Source organism: Oryza sativa, chromosome 6 (genome assembly GCF_034140825.1).
Source record: "Oryza sativa Japonica Group chromosome 6, ASM3414082v1".
NCBI classification, from domain to species: Eukaryota; Viridiplantae; Streptophyta; class Magnoliopsida; order Poales; family Poaceae; genus Oryza; species Oryza sativa.
The window spans coordinates 19,425,573-19,441,909 of record NC_089040.1 but is presented as its reverse complement, the minus strand read 5'-3'; the positions used below and the strand labels follow the sequence as shown (position 1 = coordinate 19,441,909).

At 40.6% G+C, this 16,337-nt stretch overlaps 1 pseudogene; it reads left to right on the top strand.

Moving 5' to 3' along the window:
* The window catches only part of LOC136357018 (uncharacterized), a 35,150-nt pseudogene that overhangs the window by 4,341 nt on the left and 14,472 nt on the right, over positions 1-16,337 (top strand).

Here is a 16,337-nt window from a genome sequence, read left to right as displayed (position 1 = left end):
GGGCACCAAGGCGTGTGCACGCGGCGGTGGGCAACCGGGAGCGGCGTCTCGGTGGCGCGTGCGCGCGGCGGACGACCGTCCCCCACCCGGATCCAGTGGAGGCAGTTTCCCCTCACCCGATTCTGGCGGCGGCGGCCGTCCCCCACCCGGATCCGGCGGCCTCGGATGCATGCGCGTCGCATCGCCCGGGGGTTGCAAGCGGGAACAGCTGGCGGGAGCGGCGAGCTCGGTGGCTCGTGCATGCGGCGGCGGCCGTTACCGGCCCGGACAGTGCGGAGGCTCCGGATCTGCTACCGCGGCGGCGACGGCGACGGCGACCGCGACAGCGAGGAGGCGGCGACGACAGCTTTAGGGTTGGGGTTTTCTTTTCTGGATTTTATATTTTTTGGTTTTTTATTTTTGCCTTCGGGCGACATAACCACTCCGCACGCGAAAATTAGATTTTTGCGTGCGGGTGCGCCACCCTCACGCAAAAATTTTACAGACCCTTGGTTCCAGACGGTTGGAACATGCGCACGCGAAAATCACTTTTAACCGCACGGAAAAAATCGTTTCTCTACTGGTGATTCTAGGAGAAAAAAATAAACTTTGATCAAAATTGAACTTGTAAAAAATAGCATACTATATATAATGCTAATTTCCGCACCGAGAGTAGGCTTCTGATAGGCTTCTCACACATTGGAGATACCAACAAATCACCAAGGATCATGCGTACGAGTTTTTTAAGTTCATTCTGAACCATGCATCCATCCCGAGAATGCAGTCCGCATGGCTTACGTGCCATGCATATGATATGCATATGGTGTGCTCTTTTGTCCATCCACGTACTCCCTGTTCAGCAATATATATATATATATATATATATATATATATATATATATATATATATATATATATATATATATATATATATATATATATATATATATATATATATATATATATATATATATATATAATTAACATGAGATATGCATGCACATAATAATTATTGACAAGATACTATATCTGTGGTTCAGCTAGCTAGACTAGGCAGGAATTAAGATCGAAGCCCAAGTACCGTATTGAATCTAAAATAAGGGGGAAAATCAGTGATGCAGGCGCTGCAGTCATTTGAGCGTGTCTGGTGGCATATTTGTAGGTGTGTAACTGTGGTGCACATAGTAGTTGCAAGTTTCTTGCCAGGCCAACTATGGTAATTCTCCATGTCTAATCTATGGAAATAAGTTTAAATGTGTTCAAAACAACATGGATAAGTAGGATCCATATCCATGATAAACATACCAAGCAAGGAAAAGCATTTGGTATAAATAAAAAGATAAGTAGATCCATTTGAGTACAAACAAGGTATTCTAATCATTCCTATCGTTCGAATATGTGCAGATTTTGTAAAACAACATGTTTGCCGAAAACATGAGGTTCAATATATTAAAAAAGGGAGGGAGGACACTTGCCTTGATTATGATCCTTAATCGGGTCAACTATATACTCAACCTCCTCATTGATGATGGCCACTGGTAAAAAAAACCCATGTAGGTGCCAGTTAGAACCAATTGGTGTCGGTTTCCTAGCCGGCACCAATTGGTTGGCACCAGTGACACTAGGTTATTAGTGTCAGTTATAGAACCGGTACCTTTGTGCTCTCCCTGATTTTTTTTTTAAAAAAAGGAAACCACCTCCAAGCCGAGCCGATGCTTTCTATGTCTCACATGTCATAAAACATTTTTGATCCTGAAGAGTTAGGCCCACTTCAAACATTGGCAACCGAGACAGCGTGTCAACTTGAGATGTTTTTCGCTCCATCTTACTCCAATATGATGGAGCATTTGATTGTCCACATCGTCCCTCGGATTATTGAAATTGGACCCGTATACCTACATCAGATGTGGGCGTCTGAGAGGTACATGTCGGTTCTGAAAGGGTATGTCTGTAACCCAGCTCATCAGAAGGGATCAATAATAATGGGGTACACAACTGAGGAGGTGGCTGGTTGAATGCTGTATAGATTACGTGAAGGACGCCACACCCATTGTTATAACCCCCGTTGTACATGAGGGTCGGTTACTTGGGAAGTGGACCGTAGACAAGAAAAGGTTCTATGATAACGACTACAAAGCTGTAGCGGAAGCTTTTAGCAGCGTGCCGCAACAACTAGCCATCCTTGAGCCATACATTGAGGGACACATGAACGAGATAAGAGCATGCAACCCTAGAAGACCGGCGACTTGGATCAACCCTAGGCGTATCCATCGATTACTACGGCCTTACGGTTGTGGAACGTAGTAAACAAAGCCACAAGAATATATATATGTTGTTGTGTACAACCTGTTTTGAAAACGATTAATGTATCCAACTTATAGCCCCTTCAAACGATTAATGTATAAAACTTATGGTTCCATGTTTATCTGTACTATATGTCGTTCTCAATTTATATGGTTGAATAATTAAGATGTGGTTTGATCAATATACAAGCAATTTAATTAGATGCGATTGAAATTCATTTGTGGTTAAATAATTATATTTCTATGGTTGAATAATTTATTGGCATTAATCATATGGATGAATAATTATATTGATTAATTAATTAAGTTGTGGTTTATTAACTATAACCCTATTTAGTTATAGTTATACAATTATAGTTAAATAATTTATGGGTTTAATTAACTATAACTATATTTAATTTGTGGTTGAATAATTATATTGATTAATTAACTATATTTAGATGGGATTTATTAATTTATCTGCATTTATTTTTGCGTGCGGGTGGCTTAAGCCGCCCGCACGAAATAATATCATCCCGTGCGGGCTACTTAAACTGCCCGCATGGGAATATCGATTACCCGCAGGCGACAATATGGTTACATAAGCACCGGGCGGGCGGGCGAAATTACCACCGACGCTGCCCAGTTGTTTGCCGCCGCCGCCGCCGCCTCCTCGCTGAGCCCCAAACGCCGCCGGTGGCCTCCTCGCCTCACCAGCCTCCACCTCTGCCGCCGGCTCCTCTCGTCCTCGCCCTTCATGCTGGCGACGTCCTCTCCGGCCACCACCTCCTCCTCTACTCCTCTCCTCCTCTCCTCCTCTCGCCATCAAGATCTGGGCCGCTGCTGCCTCCTCTCCTCCTCGCCCTCACGCCGGCCTCCCCGACCTCCGCCGCGGCCGTCGTCCTCCCGAAACAACCAGCCTCCCTAACCTTTGCCGCCGCCGACCTCCTCCCCATGCCGCTGGCCTTACCGACCACTGCCGCCGGCCACCTCCTTCCCAAGCTGCCGGCTTCCCCAAAATCCGCCGCCGGCCACCTCCACCCCAAGCCGCTAGCGGTAAGCGTGTTTTAGGTTTTTTGTGAAAATTTGTGATATGTGCAATTTGTGATATGTGAAATTTGGGACTTAGGGTGATATTTGTGAAATTTGTGAAATGACAATTTGTCAATTTTGTGCGATGTCAATTTTTATTAAAAAATGTAGATGCAATTTTTTTATATGTCAATTTTGTGATTTTTGGGACTTAGGATATGTGGTATATATGTAATTTTTTTTATAATTATTCATTTATATATGGATTTAGTTCCTAGGTTATTAAATCATCACAGAATATGAGGTGCTCTAGGTGCCATCTTGGTTTCGTCGAGTTAGTGCATTGACGGAGCCAACCAAGACACCTTGGGGCGCCGAGGATCATATTATGTCTTTTATAGGAAATATATATGTTTACGGTTTTTTAGGGGTTTAGTGCAAGTATGAAATTGGGCTCGAATAATTTATATGTAACTTTACAATTCTAAAACACACACACAAAAAAAAGGTTAAAGTGCGTAGATATTTCCAAACGGCTAGCATGATTAATTGAGTTACAATTATTACAAAGATAGAAATAGATTTATCTAATATTTTTAAACAACTTCTATATAAAAAAATTTCACATTAAGTATTTTAAAATTTTGTTAACATAAATCGGGGTAAAACCAAAGAGTGGGGCAGCAGTCGTTACATGGGCTACAACGACTAGTACAATGCAGAACTATTAGTTGCTACTTCCTTACTAGCTAGACCTCACTTCACCATGTTTGTTCTGACAATAGGTATAGGTGCAACTGTACAAGCTAGTGCAATAAGCATGGTCCGCATGCCTGCATGTCCCTGCATTATATCCATCTACATAATCCAAGGAAGCAAATTTGTATAGGTGATAATATATATGCACGAGATATGCATACACATATTATATTATCATCGATCAGAGAGCTAGCACTTAGATATTTTTATAATATAATTTAATTAGTCTATTCTTTACATCACTCAGCTGATAGTACTTATCTGATCACAATCACATGCAGCGAGATCACTCTACGTACCATTCGATCATTGACCTATCACGTGCCGACCGACTCTGATATACTGACGAACCTAATTGTATGGTTTGTACACCATTAGTGTATCATCCCACAAAATTAGTCTATCATTCATATAACAAATACCTATGAAAATGAAAAATCCATGGCTCAAATCTATTATCAATACACACCAATAAACTAACACATACATTCAATTGAATGCCTATAAATTAATTTATGCATATATTCATGCATTCATTTTTCAACTTAAAATTTTGAATAACACCTATATATCTGAAAAATTCTAAGAGCTTGAAGCAAGTTACATACAAGAACCAATACAAGCCTAAAATCCCACATTGGGAGGCCTAAAATTTGGGGGAAAAACGAAGTTTTTAGGGTTACTCTCTGATCTCTAAATATTTGACCAATGAAACCAAAAAAAAAGAGGAATGGTGTAGTATATGCTGCTCTTCAACTTCCATGAGAAATTCCGAGAAAAATAGGTCCAAATCGACTGGAATTGAGGAGGAGAGGAGAGGGAAGGGAGAACTGCTCCTATTCGGGCACGGACTGGGGGGAAGGAGGGAGGGCGCACGTGACTAAGTCCTATTCGGATAGTGGTAATGATGCTGGTGCTGCAAGAGAGGAAGGGCGCCAATGAGGTTGATGCCAAAAAGGGTCTATTCCAGCAATTAGTTTATGGAGGGGTCTACATATTATCCTCTACCTCAACTCTGGTCATCACTGACCAGCTCATGAGCTACACTTTATTCTGGCTTCTCAAGTCCTTGCCAGTAATTTTCGCATGTGGTCCTCTTTAGACCTTGCCAGTAATTTAACATTTTTTTTGCAGGCGAGGACTTAAGACGTTCGCCAGTAAATATAGGAGCGGCTTAAAAAAATTGGATCACAACCAACAAGCGCACCTTGCCCCTCCCACACCCTAACTGCTCGACCTCTGAGCCCCTCACCCGTCTCAGCTCTCTCCCTCACCTTTTCCACTTCCCTTTCCACCACAGCCCCTCCACTCTCTTCCTAATCTGGCCAAAGGGGCGGAAGCTGGCGGCGGCTGCACTCCCTTTCCCTCCCTGTCCTTGATCTAGTTGGAGGGAAGGAGGGCGTCAGTGGCATCGACTAGATGCAGCTAATTAGGTGTAACCCCAACTATGTGATTAGATGAACAAATTAAACATATAGTCAAAGAGCAAATAAATCAACCAGCCGAGTGGTTTTATTAAAAAAAAATTAAAGCATATGTGGTGTCAAATCTGACTTAACAATACTCATAGTCACTCATACAAAATATCAAATAAGTGTTGCCACTATAGGTAACGGAAGTGATTAAACCGGCACCTATAGTGCTTTTCCCACCTTCATAAAATGAAAAAAAAAATAAAACTAACACCTTTAAACGAAGATAGGTGTCAGTTTTACAGAAAAACCGGCACCTATATTTTAGGTGTCGGTTCACCTATAATTAATTATAAGTGCCGGTGTTTAAAAAAACCGAAACCGATAAAATCGAGCCGAACCAGCCAAGGGAGATATTTTTCCTCCAGATGGGGCCCACACCCACACCGGCAGGAGATAAGGCCGAGCCCTTCTCTCGGCTTCTCCTCTCTCTCTCTGCGGCAGCGGTGGGAGAGGTAGCGACGCTTCTCCTCTCTCTCTCTCTGTGTCTCTCTCTCTCTCTGCGGCAGCGGCGGGAGAGGTAGCGACGCCCTCCCGTCAACTAAATCGGGGGGAGGGGAGGTGCAGCGGCGGCGGACGACATGGAGGCGGCGGCCCGGACCCCTCCTCCCCCCGCCAGATCGAGCGAGAGAAGAGGTGTAGCGGTGGTGGCGGGTTGGACCTCGCCTCCGCCAGATCCGGTGGCGTGGAGGCAGCAAGTTCATACTAACTTCACTCAGACCATCACGCAATAGCATCATATACGAATAGAAACCATATGGAAGTCATATCCATAAAGCACTGTAGAAATCCCATGAAAACAATCCGAAACTGACTCCTACCTGGAGTCTGCTAATCTGACCGTTGGGCAACCCGGTTAGACCGGTCCAACACCACTGGTCTGACCGGCAGTCCCCGCCTGGTCTGACCAGCCACCAAGAGCCGACTACCGAAAACACTATTCACCGTATTTTCACAAAGCACTCACCTTTGACAATTGTTCATCACCACGATTAAATCATCACATGATTCTACACATATCTAGAGAGAGGAGGCAAGAGAAGGCAATAATATATGTTGGTAAGGACATAGCTACAGTGACAGAAAGTGATGATGAACTCCATCGGTATCGTTAGATTTGTGCTGATGTATATGTTTCTTTTTTCACAACAGCTTAGTGCCGTTTTCTTTTGATATGTCCTCCACGTGTGTTGTTGCTGTCAAGTGGCCATCGACTTAAATTTGCTAGTGTGTGAAATAATCACTGCTAGTATACAACATTAACTGGCAGCAGTACTATTATCGATTGGATACATGCGATTCTAAAATTTGGGTGTTGTAAACAGCTATACCCATAGGTTAGCCTAATGTGTAGTAGCGACATTTTTTTTAGTAAAATTTTTAACAGCCACCTAGCTACGAGGCCAGTACTACTAGCTATAGATGCTAGTAAGGCAGAAGATGCCATGTGATTAAGCTTCTATTTCTCATCACGTTCACCACATGGGCAGCAAAAGTTTTGCATGAAATGGGATCAGTTGCAGTCTACAGAACACAGTACACACTCGGTCTTCTATATTTCGCTGGATGATAGCAGGTAAGCATGTACCAAGCCATCCATATACATGTGTCATGCAATAAAGTAGCTTGGTCTCTAAACAAACAAATACAGAGAACATATCACCAATATAACTATTGTGAATTAAAATAACATAATCATCTCTATCATGCGGGTGCAGCTTGGGCATGATGTTGGCTTCAGCTATAAATAGACGTGTCGCACTCTCCAATCAGATGCACAACCACAAGACCAAAGAAGCAGTAGCCTTTCAGCCCTCTTGCTTTAGTTTGTTGATCCGCGACTAAATCTCATTGGAAAACAAGCTAGAAAGCATGGAAGGAGTGAAGAGTTTGATCATGTGTATGCTAGTGTTAGGCTTAGTCCTGCAACAAGAGAAGATCCAGGTGGAAGCAAAGAGTTGTTGCCCATCCACCACAGCAAGAAACGTCTATAACTCATGCCGTTTCGCGGGTGGCTCAAGAGACACCTGTGCTAAACTTTCTGGCTGCAAAATTGTTGATGGGAACTGCAAGCCTCCTTACGTTCACCATACCCTTCACCCAGAAGCTGGTAAATTAGAAACATTAGCTCTCCTTGTCTATATTTCTATCTTGCATTCACCACGCCCTTCACCCCAGCTAACCTAGGCAAATTAAAACATATTAACTCCCTTTGTGTAAACTTTTGGGCTATTAATTTTGTAATATCTATTGGTACAAGCATTTATTCATGCATATACATGATTTTGCAGAGGAATCGGAGGTAGTTGACTTCTGCAAGCTGGGATGTGCTTCGTCTGTGTGCAGCACCATGAGCACTCGTAAGCGAGAAAAAACATCAAGCTAAATTACCATTGATTTGCAACCAAAAAAATAAATATTCTTTGTTCTATATAGCTAATGTATAGATTGAAACGTTTGTTTTCCTTTTCAGTTTTTGGCAATGAAGAAGCCAATCATGCCGTCGATCGTTGCAACGAAGCATGCCGCCGCTTCTGTACCAAGGAAGCTGAGACTGTCACCGTTGTTTCCTAAGCAAGTGCAACATGCAAGCATAAGGGGCTTCACACATGGAAGCCCATGGTAGGCTATGCCACCCTGGAGTACTCATAAATAAAATGGATATCATGATATCCAATCCAGTGTGCCATCGATCTCTCTTGATTTCTGTCACGTTGTATTTCCAATAAGCTATGATAATCACGATCTGCCATCATATATTATCTTTTCTTGAGGATGTGAGCATATGTAGAGTGATGATATCATTGCCTAAGAAATAAATCTTGTCATCGGGATGGATCCCTTTTGTTAAAGTTATATAATGCATGCTACATATATCGGAACTGAGGTAGCACTGAATACACATGATCAATTGAGCTAGATAGTCCAATACAGGTTTTATGAACATATACATGATGAAGAAAATAAATAATTTTCCTTCCTTAATTAAAAGGATACGTGACCAAAACACAATGAATGTTTAATTATTATCAATTGACCTCATGAACAGAAGATTAAAAACACAGTTAATAACGTATAATGACTTACTATTCTATATGCTTGAGGACCATCCAAAATATTCAAAAGTTTTCTTGGCCACAACACAATGAGCTCAATAATTACCAGTACCAGGTAACCATATTTATATTCACCATGAGAACTTACAGATCCAACCTCTTGTTTATTACTGTATGCCTAAGGCCTCCTTGGGAGCATTATTATAAAACTATTACACTTACAAACCAGCAATGAACTTACACCTGTATTTAGATATACTCCTAAGGTTGCTCAGTACAAGCCATGTTGATGGATGTACTGATGCTTATTACCTTGAAGAACAGTATATACAGACATTATTTAATTGTTTTTTGTACTGCTTGTTTGGGTAACTCTCGTTCAGCGCTTCTCAATCGTGCTTGGCAGCTGGTAGGTATTTTGCTATAACCTCAAAATTAGGAACTAGGGATGGGGTCGATGTATGTTCAGCCCGACTGACTTCGTCCTGACTCCGAGCAACACTAGAACAAGATGATGGCAGGGATGTGACTGCCATTGGAGCTACGTGAAAGATGAGCAGAAACTACTATGAGAGATGTTGGTGTGGGGGGGCTGGGCTTTGAAGTAAAAAGAAAAAGAAACAGGCCAGAACTTCATGTGAGGAAAGATGATGAATTTTAAAATCCTCATTAAAAGACTATTGCAGCTGAAAATTGAGGAAATTGTCAAACGCAATATCTTCGGTCTTGCTTTGGGGCTGTTAACAAATATGCAAAAGAGGTTTGTCATTCCTATTAGATGTTTTGATGAAGATCTGCAAGTAATTGTTAACTCGCTGCCTTGTAAGGTGAAGGACTTCCCTTGCAAAAGTGGTACAGTAGAGAAGCCTTCTAAAGCGGACTTTCTATCCCTTATTGACACAGTTGCTGATGACATACTCTCTTTGTGGAAGACCTCACTCATAAACAGGGCAGTCGCTTAGTTACGGTGAAAGAAGTGCTCTCAACTATACCGATTTATCACCTTCCAAAATAGGTGACCAAACCTATAGACAAGAGGAGCGGCTTCTCACGGTCAGAGCAAGAGAAGGCCAATGGTAGCAATTGTTTGGTCGATTGGAATAGAGTGTGCCGACCCCACGCTTATGGTAGCTTAGGAGTTCTTAATTTAGAGTATATATATAGGTTGGGCTCTTCAAATTCGTTGCATCTGGTTGTAGAAGACAAACAATACATGGACTTGGCATGGATTACTGGAACAAGTGTCCGCGTGTCGCGTGAGTTATTCAATATGGTAGTAGAGATTGACATGTATCGGGGATGGCCTGAAGGCGGTTGTGGCTGGGCTGGGCCAGGCATTGTTTGGCCGAACCCTGGGCAGCCTCCCTGGCCCAGCACTTCCTCCTGGGCTCTGGCAGGGAGTCTCTCCGTTCGCTTGTATGGTGAATGGGCCCAATTGTAGGTGTTTTGTTAGGTTTGTGGACCAAGACTCCATAGGCTTGGATATAAGTTTGATTCTCCTCCTTCTTTATGTATATTTCGCCTCAACTTTGATGGTTTATTACTTGCATTCAAATATACACCAATACTGTAGGAATCGTTAGAATTAAACCCTACCACTATGTTGGATGTTTTATCTTTTTATATTTATGCAGGTATTGACGGCGTAAATTTGGAAATTAATAACCGTCAAAAAACCCCGACACTTAGCTCTTTACTCGTCCCATTAAGGATTATTGTGGAATAAAATTCTTCAAGGTATATACATGTATACAATCTATTCTAAGCCATATATGTACCTGTGAACTTTGCGGTGTGTATCTTACAATCTTGGGCGATTGATGAATGAAACGGTCGTGACTCAAGTCATTCCTTTTCCCCTGATACTCACTTGGGTTTTTCATATATTTTCACAAACTAACTATATTCCTTAGATGACTCTCTCTTGAATCACTCTTTTTTTATTTCTGGAACCTCACTGTAGGGTCCCAAATACTATAAGAATCTATTTAATCTGTGATGAAATTTGACGAAATTTTCGTGATGTTTTTCAGAGATCGTCACGGATATGCAACAATGGATACAAGGCCCATAATAACATGACATTTTATCGATTTCGTCATAAACCGGCCAAAAACCTGTGACGTTATAGCAATTTCGTCGCAATTTACAAATATAATATTAAATACATCAAAACCATATAAGAGATATGTAAATTTTGCGAACAATGTTGCTATCACTTTATCGGATGAAGAAATGACCAAAATAAAAGTTATATATATTGATGATTTATACAACTTTGATGTTGATGACTTTTTCAGTTGAAATCATTTATTATTTGAAAATGTTCTCTGAAGTTGTCATAATTTGAAATTCAAATTCAAATTATTAAAACAGAGTCCTATAGCAAAATGACCAAAACAAAAGTTGTGGATATGATGATTTATACAACTTTGTTGTTGATGACTTTTTCAGTTGAAATCATTTAGTATTAGAAAATGTTGTTTGAAGTTGTCATAATTTGAAATTCGAATTAAAATTATTGAAATAGAATCATATAGCGAAATGACCAAAACAAAAGTTGTAGATATTGATGATTTATACAACTTTGTTGTTGATGACTTTTTTAGTTGAAATCATTTAGTATTCGAAAATGTTGTTTGAAGTTATCATAATTTGAAATTGCAATTCAAATTATTGAAACAGAGTCGTATAGAAAAATGATCAAAATAAAAGTTGTAGATATTGATGATTTATACAACTTTGTTGTTGATGACCTTTCGAGTTGAAATCATGTAGTATTTGAAAATGTTGTTTGAAGTTGTCATAATTTGAAATTCAAATATTATATAGGCTAATCAAACTCAGATGGACAAATAACCAAAACAAAATTGGTAGATCTCGATTTTTGTGTGTTACTTCACAATGGTAAAAAAAATAAAAGAAAAAAAAGGTTAAACATAGATGGTATGAAACAAGGCCTGTTATGGGCCAGCCCTTTTGCTCCTCCCTCACCGAGAAGTCTATTTTGCCTCCATCATTTCAATTAATTTCAAAATATTAAAACTTAGAATCGAGTTTTATCATACTAAATGAACTTGTGTGAAAAAGTTGTCAAAAACAATGGTGTATAACTTATTGAGATCTACCTATTTTGTTTTGGTTATTTCTCCATCTGAGTTTGATTGACCTATATAAAATTTGAATTTCAAATTATGACAACTTTAAATAACATTTTTAAATACTAAATAATTTCAATTGAAAAAGTTATCGACAACAAAGTTGTATAACTCTTCAATATCAACAACTTTTGTTTTGGTCATTTTGCTATATGACTTTGTTTCAATAATTTGAATTTGAATTTCAAATTATGACAACTTCAAACAACATTTTCAAATATTAAATGATTTCAACTAAAAAAGTCATCAATAACAAAGTCGTATATCTCATCAAAATCTATAACTTTTATTTGTGTCATCTCTTCATCTGACGAAGCGATTTATAACATTGTTCACAGAATATACGTATCTCTTATATAGTTTATAATATATAATAGAGATATGTAAATTTTGTGAACAGTGTTACTATTACTTTGTCAAATAAAGAAATGACCAAAACAAAGTCATATTTTGTTTTGAAGTTGTCATAATTTGAAATTCAAATTCAAACTGTTCAAACAAAATCATATAGAAAATTGACCAATATAAAAGTTGTAGATCTTGATAAGCTATACAACTTTGTTATTGATGACTTTTTCATTTGAATTCATTTACTACCTGAAAAAATATTTGAATTTCTTATATTTTAAAATTCAAATTTTATATAGTTCAATCAAACTCGGATGGAGAAATGTCCAAAAGAAAAGTTATAGATCTCAATGATTTATATAACTTTGTTTTTAAGAAATTTTTCACGTAAGTTCATTTAGTATCTTAAAATTCAACTCGAAGTTCATTTATTATCAAATTAATATTTTTAATAATTATTTTCCTCCTCTTTCTCTTTCGCTCCTCCTTGCTTCAAATTTTTTTCACCACCCCTCCTCTCTCTCTCCCAACAGATATTAACACCCTCTCTTTTTTCATTTCCTCTCCTCTCAATCTCTCCCTTTCTCTCCTCTCAGTCGGGCAATGGTCGGGCGGCTCGGTGGCGGGAGCAAGCGGCGGCAAGCGACGGCGGCCGGGGGGCTCGGTGGCAGCATGGCGGCCAGGCGAGGGTGGCGGCAGATCGCGGCTGGGAGCGAGCGGCGCCAGATGGGAGCGGGCGACGAGCGACGGCCGAGCGGCGCGGATCCGGCCCCAGGGGGCCCTCCCTCGTGCGGATCCGGCCGCGGCTCCATCCCCGACGACGACGACAACGCGGGTGGTGGCAGCGGCGGCAACCCCGACGACGTCGACATGTGGTTGGCGACGCGGGCCTCGTCCTGCTCAGATCTGGCGGCGGCGGGCCTCGTCCCGCCCAAGAGTGCCGCCGGGGATGGGGTCGCGGCGGGCGAAGGGGACGTGGACGTGGAGGAGCTGGAGATGATGAAGATGATGGGGATCCCCGTCGGCTTCGACTCCACCAAGGGGAAGCACGTCCCCGACGCCGATGTTAGCGGGGTGCGCGTCGTCACCAAGCGGCAGCCACGGCAGTAGATGAACCGCCGTGGCGGGTTCAACCTGCCCCTTCCACCGGAGCGCAACCGCTGAGGACAGGAAGGTTTATATTTCCTTTTTCTCTTAGATTTTCTACATTTTTTTACACAGCTCCTTGCTGATCCTGAGCACAGTTTTATTCTACTGAAGGCATGAGTTGGATGGAGTTCTTTTGCTTGTAGAAATCTGTGCTAAATTGTGCCTGAATCTTTTGGCTAACTGAATGAGTTATTTTACTAGCATCTTGGTATGAATGTTCTGAATAATTAGCAAAATACAAACATTATGCTTACCTACAATCCAAACCATTTTATATGGATTTTGTGGGTTCAAGATCTGTACCTATTGTTAAGTGCAGCGGCATTTTAAACTGTGATCAGCTATATTAAGTGCAAAACAGAACAAAACTAGTATTCAATTGACAACTTTAATTGCTCTAGCAATTTTGACAATTAATTTGCCACCTGGCTGCACCGCTTATAAACATAACTCTAACTAAACTAGTGCAAAAAAACATTAGCAAACTGAATTCCATGAATAAATTTACTACAGGGACAAGGAATTTGTTAGCATAGGTGAACTTTCTTGGGCGTAAGAGTAGATTACTTGTCCGAAAGCGAAAACATGGACTAAAGGGGAATATGTTTCCATAACTATCTTAACGAAACCTTTTCTTGATTTAAAGGGGAACTTTCTTTGTGTATGTTTATCCTTTTAGTAAGAAAAACTAAAAGGGGAACTTTCTTTATGTATGTTAAAGGGGAATTGCTACTCTTCTTCCAACAATTAATTAGTCCTTTGTTTGTGTGTTCTTTGGGTAAATGTTACAGGCTGAACTTCTAAAGGAAAAATATTACACAAATACGTATTGGACTTGATGTGCCAATTCCTTGATTAAATCTGTTGTCTTGCTTTTCTGCATTAAAGACCTATGTAAAGTTGCAGCATGGCGATTTTTCTTCCAGGAAAATACTATGTTTTTCCAACAAGGTGCAGTGCCCAATGTCCAAAAACACACATACATTCTGATGATCAGTTTCTAAGTATGCTTAAACTCTATTACTAGAAGTTCTCTGCTCCATATTTCTTTATATTAATAGAACTCATGAAAAAAGTGCCATTTTTTTGTTACTTATTTTGGTACATTACATGTATGCTGCTGCCCTTGACCCATCTTTTAATTTTTCAGATGATACCATTAGTCGTGATAAGTTACATACTAGGCATCGCTAGAACGTTATTTGATACTGGAACTTATATGATGTATTTCCTTCTGATGCAGATACAACTTGTAGTTCAAAGAAATGAGCAGCTCTTATACAACTTGTTATGTTTTTATAGAGTAATAGTTATAGTGATCATAGATATTATGGTACTATTACACTTTATAAATGTTTCAGTATTGCTTCCGTCTAAAAATAGTTATTGTGCACTTAGAAACATTGGAGTTGGATTTAGACAAATATATATTTGCTTACCATGAATATGTTAGGCAGTAGCAACCCCAAAAGTACATGTTGGCTTCCATCCTAATGTTGTTGCCTCCTTTTATTTACCTTATTGGTCACGCTGGTCGGTGTCCAGCTTTCCCTTTTAGTTGGATTTTGAAATATTTGATATCCCCATTCACCTTTTCTTCGTAATCCATTGAGTTCTTTATGGACCCATTGCAGGTGAATATTTGGCTTAACGGAGTGCATATGGTTGAACATGGACTTGCTATGCATTATTCCATGGGTGATGTAAGATTCTTTTAATTGAACCATACATTTTGCTGCTTGTTGTGGAACTATTGTTTGATTCTGGAAGCAGAGTATCTGAGACTCTGGTATTAGGTTGAACCTGAGATGAACTATTGTTTGAATACTGTTGTATTCTGATTAGCGCTGTCAATGAGCCGAGCTCGAGCGAGCTCATTTGCCCAAGTTCGAGCTCGACACATGCTCGAGCCGAGCATATTGCACCTTCGAGCTTTTAGGCAAGCTCGGTTTGAGCTCGAGCTCGGCCATAAGTAGTATAATATATATTTTAATAATAATCTGTTGATAAGTATAATTATTTTCTAGTTAATCACACTAATAACAGAGTAAAAAATGATTAAAATAAATATATTGTGCTAACACATGCTAATTTATTGTGTAAATAGATACATACACACACACACACACACATATATATATATATATATATATTTATCTATTAGTTTATTATATTAAAGAGGTGAACATGCAATATAAACTATACACAGTCAAGCTCGGCCAGGCTCGGTAGAAGCTTGAGCTCGGCTCGGTAAAGCTCGCAAGCTTTTGCTCAGGCTTGGGTTCAGCTCGTTTGGTGCTCGGGCCGAGCTCAAATCGAGCCTAGGACGAGCCAAGCTCGAGCTAAAAAAGATTCAAAACGTCGGCTGATTAGGTGGATTCTTCTGCTCCAAGAGTTTGACATAGAGATTAAGGATAAAAAGAGAGTAGAGAATTCTATTGCAGATCATTTGTCGCGTATGCAAATCACTAACATGCACGAGCTACCGATAAATGACTATCTGCGAGACGACATGCTGTTGAAAGTCATAGACTCTGACTCGTGGTATGCAACCATCGTCAACTTCATGGTCGCGGGGCATTTACCCCCGGGAGAAAATAAGAAGAGGTTGATCTACAAGAGCCGCGGGCACTTGTGGGATGCACCTTACCTGTACAGAGTCTGTTCAGACAGTCTACTACGAAGATGCGTTCCGGTAGATAAAGGCATGAAGATCATTAAGAAGTGTCATGCTGCCCCATATGGAGGTCACTATGGAGCATTCAGAACACACGCAAAGATCTGGCAGAGCGGATTCTTTTGGCCAACAATGTACGATGACACAAAGGAATTCGTTCGGAGATGCACAAGTTGCCAGAAGCATGGAGGAATCACTGCTTGCGATGCGATGCCACTTACATACAACCTTCAAGTCGAGTTATTTGATGTATGGGGCATCAATTTCATGGGACCTTTCCCAAAGTCCTATGATTGCGAGTATGTCCTGGTGGCCGTTGACTATGTGTCCAAGTGGGTAGAGGCAATGCCATGCAGGGCCGCAGACGCCAAGCACGCCCGCCGGATGTTAGGGTCTCATTTCATCGATAAGACCTTCCGAAACTT